Below are 8,177 nucleotides of genomic sequence, written 5' to 3'. Positions count from 1 at the left end.
ACTCTCTGTTATGATTACCATGATTACGGCATACTGTGTTACTGGACACTGGGGATCTCAGGGGTCTCTTTCAGACTCTTCTTGTCATGTTAAAAGAATTGGACAAGTGAAGAACATAGAGTTTGTACCCTTATTAATAGTAAAGGCAGAGAGAAAGAAAGAAGAGCTCAGAAAAGAAAGTACTGTGTGAGTAGGGATCAGGTAAAGTAGAAGTGTACCCTGTAGGCTGGCCTGCTGACAAGACTCACAGTGGCCATGAGTTAATGCCCAATGTTTTTATAAACCATTCTAATGTCAGCCCTGCATTGTCCTATCAAAAACCTGCTTAATCTTCTGTGAGAAGAATTTAAGATAACATTTTCCAATTGGTATCAGATGGAGGGCTCAGAAGCTCTTCTTCATGTACAGAATTTAACCTGTGGGAGACACATTACAAACAATATTATATTGTCTGTATTGTGTTTTTGTTGCTTGCTTTCCATTTCTTAGTTTTGATTAGACACTGTTCCAAGATACAATCAGTGACAAACAAGACAGATTTCCTTCTACCTTTTAGCAAAGATTTGCCTATAGTTTACAGTTGTAGGACCCAAATCTTCTGATAATTTCCAGTTTGTGTTCTTTGCACAATCCTAACTCCCAATCCACACATGTATTTGGTTGAATACTTTTAAAAGTCCACTTTGATCTAGGGAAAATGAAAAAGCAGTGCACCTAAAGTGAAATCTCCAAAACACGCTTTGAATTTAAGTAAAGTGATCAAGATGCACATGATCAATAAAAAAAAAAAATGTCCAGAACAATTCAAACTGCCAAGAACAGATCCTATTTTGTTTCCATAGTTGTGTAACCAAAGAAATGTGTGCTCATCTACATTTTGTTCTATGTCTGGCTCTTATTATGTTCTCTCTAATATAAAAGCATAGCATTCAAGGAGAAAAAGTACTATGATTCAAGCACGTAAAAATGTAAACAAATGAAGAGACTTCCATATATATACATATACCAGAACAAATTCTGGTTATATACTTACAATAATTTCACTATAGCAATATAATATGCAGTAAATTTGGGTGGAGATGGGAAGGAGAACGAAAAAGAATAAAGATGTGCTATTTACATTTATCTACTCCCTAAGAAGAATGTAAACATGTTTTGCAAACATGTACCAGTAAATTTTTTTAAATGACAAAATCATTTGTTTTTTTTATAAAGAATAGAAAACAGTGTTAGGAAAAAAAAAGCTTTAGAAATGATATAATATTTCACTAAACTAAGTAATAAGAATTTAGCTGTGCTTACTGTATTACATGATGCTGTCTTTAAATTAGTTGTTCAGATTACCAGATACAAATGTGTAAATTTATTTAAAGAAAAGAATAAAAGAAAACAATAACAAAGAAGCTAAGTTTCATTTAAGGGAGCATTTCTGCTGAATAAATATATAGGAAAAAAACCACCTTATTACCTCAATTACTCCAGCAAGATCACACCTAGAGATAGATGCATGGTTCAACAACTTGGGTGCATTAGCATAGTTGGGTTATTAATCATGAGTGTCAAGTTCTTTCTGCTAATTAACCTTAATTGAGCTCTCTGTTACATATGCACCATTTCCAATGAAGCAACTTACTGATGATACCAAAATAATAGAGCATGATAAAACCCAGGATTAACATTACTTCTTATTCTTGAATACCAGTGCTTAATGAACTTTGCCATCATATAAATTTTTACATCTTCTATAAATGTTTAAAAATTATATACAGTCAAAATTGGTCCTCTATGTATAAAATTTACATAATAAAATGATTTAGGAAGCATTTTTGACACAACATATATGTCCTTATTTCATATTTATTTAAAAAGCAAGTAAAATATATCATTTATAATAAAAATACATGAAGTTTTAAAGGTCTAGATATTAAAGTATCTTATTATCCATTAATTAACATACCTCTGAACAAAGTCATGCTTGAAAACTAATCTTTTTTATTTACATTCAGTATTATTTCTAACAGTATCACAAAATGTCCATTAGGACAGAATTCTTTTTTTTTTTTATTTTTTAGAACAGAATTCTGATGAAATAAATAGCTTCATTACTCTGCCCTGAGAAATATAGTTCAATTAATTCTAAAGTTGATAACCAGAAAGTATTTAAAATGTTCACTGGATTATTTATTAAAAAGTAAATCAAGAATAAGCTTTACTGCCAATGAACAGAATATTTGGGTTTTAAAATGGCCAGAAGGATACTGGTATTATTAAGCTTTGTCAAATTCATTTTCAGACATGCATGGCAGAGTTGTACTATTTTTCTGTTCATGTCACAGTTTCTGTCAAGAGGAGAGCTTAGGTACCTTGGGGAAAGCTTCTTGATGTGAAAGTTTGTGAAAATAAAGAGGCAAAGATATTTAGTATATTCTCCAGGGAAAGGAAACCCCTAATGAATCTTGAGATAAATTAAAACAATACAAGTAGCAGAGAAAGGTTTAACCATTAATGTGAACTTCACAAAAAAAAAAATATAAATATTGTTGAAAAAAGTACTGGGAGCTTAGGTTAAAGCCACCACAGATGAGGATTTACATAGTCTAAGTGAGGCAACCAGGGCATGAGATAATGTGCTTATTAAATCTTTAATTGATGCTACATTTACAAAGCCAGAATGTAAAAACACAGCAATGGGTTACACTCCATTAGATAATATCTCTTCAAAACACACTCACCCATAGGACCTTACTGGAATTTGTTAGGAAAAACATTTCTCTTTGTTATCTAAGATAAAGGTTTAAATCATAGTTCTGCCACCAAAGAGCTGTGTGACTATCATTGAAGACCCCTCACCCACAGATGTTTCTGGAATGCTGGACAGAAAGTTAGCCACTCTCCACATGTGACTGCTGAAGACTTGAACTCTGGGTTGTGCAACTGAGAAACTAAGTTTTAATTCTAACTATAATTTTCATAACAATATGTCAGGAAGAATGGCTAAGGAGTAAAAATGGGGAAAAGTTGACCAGTGGGCATTAAGTTATAGGTAGCCAGGATTAAGAAGTTCTGGTGTGTTATTCCTCAACAAAGACAAATTACCATATATTTTAAAAAACTAGAAGAATGGATTCTAAAAGTTCAAATATTTTCACTATAAAGAAGTGGTAAATATTTAAAGATAGGTATGCTTACCTTATTTAATCATTTCACAAGGGATAATATATCAAAACATTACATGATGTTCCATTACTATCTACATTTTTATATTTATGCATGAAGTAAAAGTAAATTTTTAAAAATAAACATAAATTTATAACAGCAATACTTTAATAGTATCATATATTGCACAGTGCAGTGCCATGCAGTCTCAGTCAATTTTTTCTTTTTTATTTCAGTTGCAAAGAAGAAAATATCCAATTCAAAGTACAAACAATAAAGAAAATGTATTGACGCATTTTAATATAAAAGTACAGATCTTGGAAGTTTTCAAGTCTAGTTCAGTCAGAGCTCTCTATTTTTCCCCAATACTTTTATTTCATGTATTCTTTGCAAATATTTATTGATCTTGTAATCATAAAGACATACTTTCATCTAATTTTTCTCAATATATTTACTTGTGAAGAAACTATTCTATTTTTTAATCTCCATAAAAATTCAATGTAAAACCCATACATCAACAAATAATTTTCAAAAACTAGTACGTAAATGAAGAAATGACACTTTCATGTACTTTTCATGATAATGTAAGAATTCAAAGCCTTTTTAAAAATCAATCTGATTTGTTGTCAAATATCCATATATTAAAGCTCAACAACTCCACTTCTAAGCATCTAAAGGACAAACGTGTTTGTACAATGATTCTATTTTTAAAAAGTTTAATATGTCATGCCAAAAATATACAAAGTTCATATAAACAAACACATATCACTTGAGGGCTTGAACTTTAGCATAGGAGGTATTTCTGTGCATTGCTAGAGGTTGTATATAACTAATACAAGAAACAAACTGTATTCCATTGCCAGGAGTATGGCACTCAGTAGGCAACCACCACTATGTTTGCCTGTCTATTGTATAATGAATACCTAATCTGTGGTAAAGAATTAAAGACATTTGTTTTTGAAACTCACAGTAACTGAGAAGTACCTCATGACTAAGTAATCCTGAAGTAATAACATCCAGTGCTTCTGCAGGAAGACACTACTCTGAAACCACTCAGCATCCACATATGTGAGGCATGCTCACTCAACTTGCAAAGGCTTTGTGACAATCGTCTCATTACAGTTAAGCTTTCCTGCTGCTGGAACCAATACCTTACACTCACTATTTAAAGAAGAGGTTTATTTTGTCTCAGAGTTTCAGAGGTTTCAGTCCGTGACCAAAGGCAGAAGTGTCCTCGCAGAAGGCAGATTAAGGAATCTGAGCAGCTCATGTTATCTGGAAAACAGAGAGCAGGAGAAGAACCAGAAGGGCCAACCAATAGGTCCCACATTCTAAATCTAGTCCCGTACCCATTCAGGTCTAAACTCATCAGTGGGTTAACTCAGTAGTCCTCCGAGTTTTGGGCTTTGGTTTCATGGAAGATGACACTTCCATGAACTAGTGAGGTGGGATGATTCAAGTGCTTTCCCTTATTGTGCAGTTTGTCATTATTACATTATAAAATATGATGATGTAGTCATATAATTAACCATAATGAAGTGTCAGTGGTACCCTTGAGCTTGTTTTCCTGAAATTAAATGTTCTCATCTGGGGTGATAGGAAACAGTGACATTTTGTATGCTGCTTATGTTACCCCATAATCCCAATTTGGTTGCTGTCACTAAAGAAAACCCTGCTTCACAAAGATGAAATGTTGTAAATGGAACCTGGATTTTCCATGCTTTTTTTGTTTTAGTCTTGGGCCTTGACTTTAATCTAGAACTAATAGAAACTTAAACTTGTTCCACTCTTTTTTATTTTTTTTATTTTTTAGGGAAGGATCTACAGGGTGTTTAGGGTATCACTATTATATTGAATTTGTAGTGATCCACCTGTTTATAGCTTCCCAAAAGCTGGGATTATAGGCACACTGCCATTCCCAGTCTCAGTTGTCATCTCAGCACACCCCTGCTCCAGGCTCCTGGGAACCAATACAAAATTTTGTTTTGCACATTCCCATTTGGAGAGACAGAAAGAACAAGTCTGCATCTGTTCGACACATTCATTTCTTTTTGTTTCAGCAATACACTTAATGAAACATGTCTTTGATACATATTGAATTTGGTCAAATGTTTTTAGCAAATCACAGTGGCATAAAAGTGTAGCATGCAAACCACCTTTCTGTGTTTGCATGGGAAGCAGGCAGGAGTTACCACTTGACATTTAATGACATACATTAATTAGTACATGAGGCAAGCCCTGGGAGAAAACAGAATTATGATTCAGTTACTTTTGGAGTTCAGACCATATGCCAAGCACTGTTCCAAAGAGTGAGGAAACAGTGTGGGACAAAAAAACTCTCAGTAGTTTTTGAGCTTAACCTTTATGAGGAGAAGCTGATGTATAGAAGGATATGAGCAAGAAGGATGCCAGATATGAGCATGGTGTTATTACCCTGATGTCCAGGAGATATACATCAACTCAGTCTGTAGCGTTTATTGTAGCATTTTATTTTCTTAGTAATATTTAAAAATATATACTATATTTGTAAAACCATGAGTTGCCATGTGCCAGGGCCTGATACCAAATTCTTGGTATCAGTTATTTCATGTGAGACTGGTGGTGATACTCAATTGATATATATAGTTCTAGATATAGATAGATATTGGCATAACTACATTTTTGTAATTGGTTTTAAAATCATCCTGTATAATTGAAGTTGGACAAGAAACTGTAACTTGTTATTTCTACACTCAATATACTTCTTTCTTTTCCTTTTTAAGTCTACACAACAGAACCTATTCAAAAGCCCTCCAATATCCAGCAATTAACATTGTCAAATGTGGGGAGACAGGCATCCAACATGTGTTTTGTGTGTTTTATAAATAATGTAATCATTAATACTGAATTTATTTTAAATAACATACTAATTTGTACATTTTTTGTACATATTTTGTACAGAATATAAACTTGAAGCATATTTTTCCTACATCATAGTAGCATCTTTTTTTTTAAGAGTTGCATCACTTTCATTGAGTGAACAAAAAATTTATTTCACTGAGTCCTCTCCTTTTGGTCAGGATGAACACTTAGGGTACATTATTTTTCTCTTTGTAATAGAGAGCTGAAAAACATAGCTTTACATATACATCTTTACAAGCATTTGGGTGTATGTTCATGAAATATGTTCTTACAGGGTAATTATTAAAGATAGAAGGTCATGTATAGTTTGCAGACAGCATCAAGTTACATTTCAAAACACTTCATTAATTTATACTTCTAATGACATTTTTATATATTCTAGGCAACATTTCTAATATTGTTACACTGTCATTATGCAAGTTTTAAATTGTATTTCTTTTATTTTCAATGTATATGTGTATGGTCATATACTTTTTTTTTCTTCTGTGAATTTTGTATGAAAATCCTTTAAGCAATTCTTATCAACTTATGAGAATTCTTAGTATGTTCTGAATCTTGGTCCTATGTTTCAATATTCTGTCAATTTTGTAATCAGCTTGTGTTTTCATAATGGAAAAATCTATACATTTACTATGAGTCAGGTAATATCTTATATATTTTATGTAATAACTCAGTTGTTGCTCACAAAAGTCCAATAAAGAAATTATTATATCCATTTTACTCACAAAAATCTAAGGCATGAAACAATTATATAACTTACTCAACTCCATACAACTCAGTGACCACTTAGAAATTTGAATTTTTGTTATTGTTGTTCTTTTTTTCTTTCTTTTCTTTTATTTTTGGTACCATAAATCAAACTCACCTCATGCATTCCAGGAAGTCACTGTGAAACTGATGTATATTCCTGGCCCCAAAACCAGAATTTAAGCTCAGGAACTCTAGCTCTAAAGTCTACTAAACTGTGTTCATAATCTTGTATACACAAAATTGTTAGGATAGATGTAGTTCCACTTTCTCTTAATTCAATCAGAAGAAAGATTTGTACTAATAGTGTTTGGACAGGATATTATGTCTGCATCTTGAGCTATGAATGACTACTACAAAGACAACAATATGCAATGCATTAATTGTTGTAACTTTCCTCCCAACCTGTTTTGAAACTCTCATTGCAATTTTTTCTCAATAAAATTAGTAAAAAAAGAAAGATAAATACAAACTTCTCAAATGAAGAAATACAAATGGAAAATAAATATATGGAAAGATGAAAAAAAAGAAAATTCAGAAATGTATCTAAAAATAAAGCCATTCATTTTCCTTTATACCTTATATTAATTTGTCTCTATGTGAAGTCTTTCACCACATAAAACTTACATTATCACATGATCATCTCAAAAGGTATAGGAAAAGCATTTGACAAAGTCCAACACTCACTCATGATAAAAAAAATCTATAAAAAATTGGAGAAGGTGGTCTTTATCTCAGTACTGATAAAAGCCATCTAAACCAACAGCCAACATCATATCAAGTGGACAAAAACTAAAAGTCTTCACTTTAAAAGCATGAACATGGGCTGAGGATGTAGCTCAGCAGTCGAACTACCTGTCTGGAAAGTGGAAGGACTTGAGTTTGATCCCTGGTACCACATGCCACACTGACCCTGAAACTGCAGGTGGTCTGTGCTGGTCCTGAAACTGGGTGTGGTGGTGCATGCCTGTGATCTCAGAGCCAGGGAGGTTGAGACAGGAAGATCACTATGAGTGTAAACTGTATAGTGAGAACATGTATAAAATAAATATGTTTTTAAAGTTAAAATTCAGGAACAAGACAAAACAATGTCCACTGTCACTACTCCCATTCAGACTGGTATAACCACAATAGAAATCAGTGTGAAGATTCCACAGAAATCAAAGATTGAAAATCTTATTCAACTCAGCTATTCCTTTCCTGGGTATTTTTCCAAGTGAGCTGAAAATATCATATCACAGTGTTATATGTATACCTATTTTTTAATTTATTTTTTCCATAATTTTATTGATAAACAAATAGCAATGAGCCAGTTTCAAACAAATTGGTAGGACAGTTTCAATAATTAACACATTGCATACATTCTTCCTAGT

This window comes from Octodon degus, unplaced genomic scaffold, assembly GCF_000260255.1.
Source record: "Octodon degus isolate 3935 unplaced genomic scaffold, OctDeg1.0 scaffold00186, whole genome shotgun sequence".
In the NCBI taxonomy this organism is placed as follows: domain Eukaryota; kingdom Metazoa; phylum Chordata; class Mammalia; order Rodentia; family Octodontidae; genus Octodon; species Octodon degus.
Note: the sequence above shows the minus strand (reverse complement) of the source record.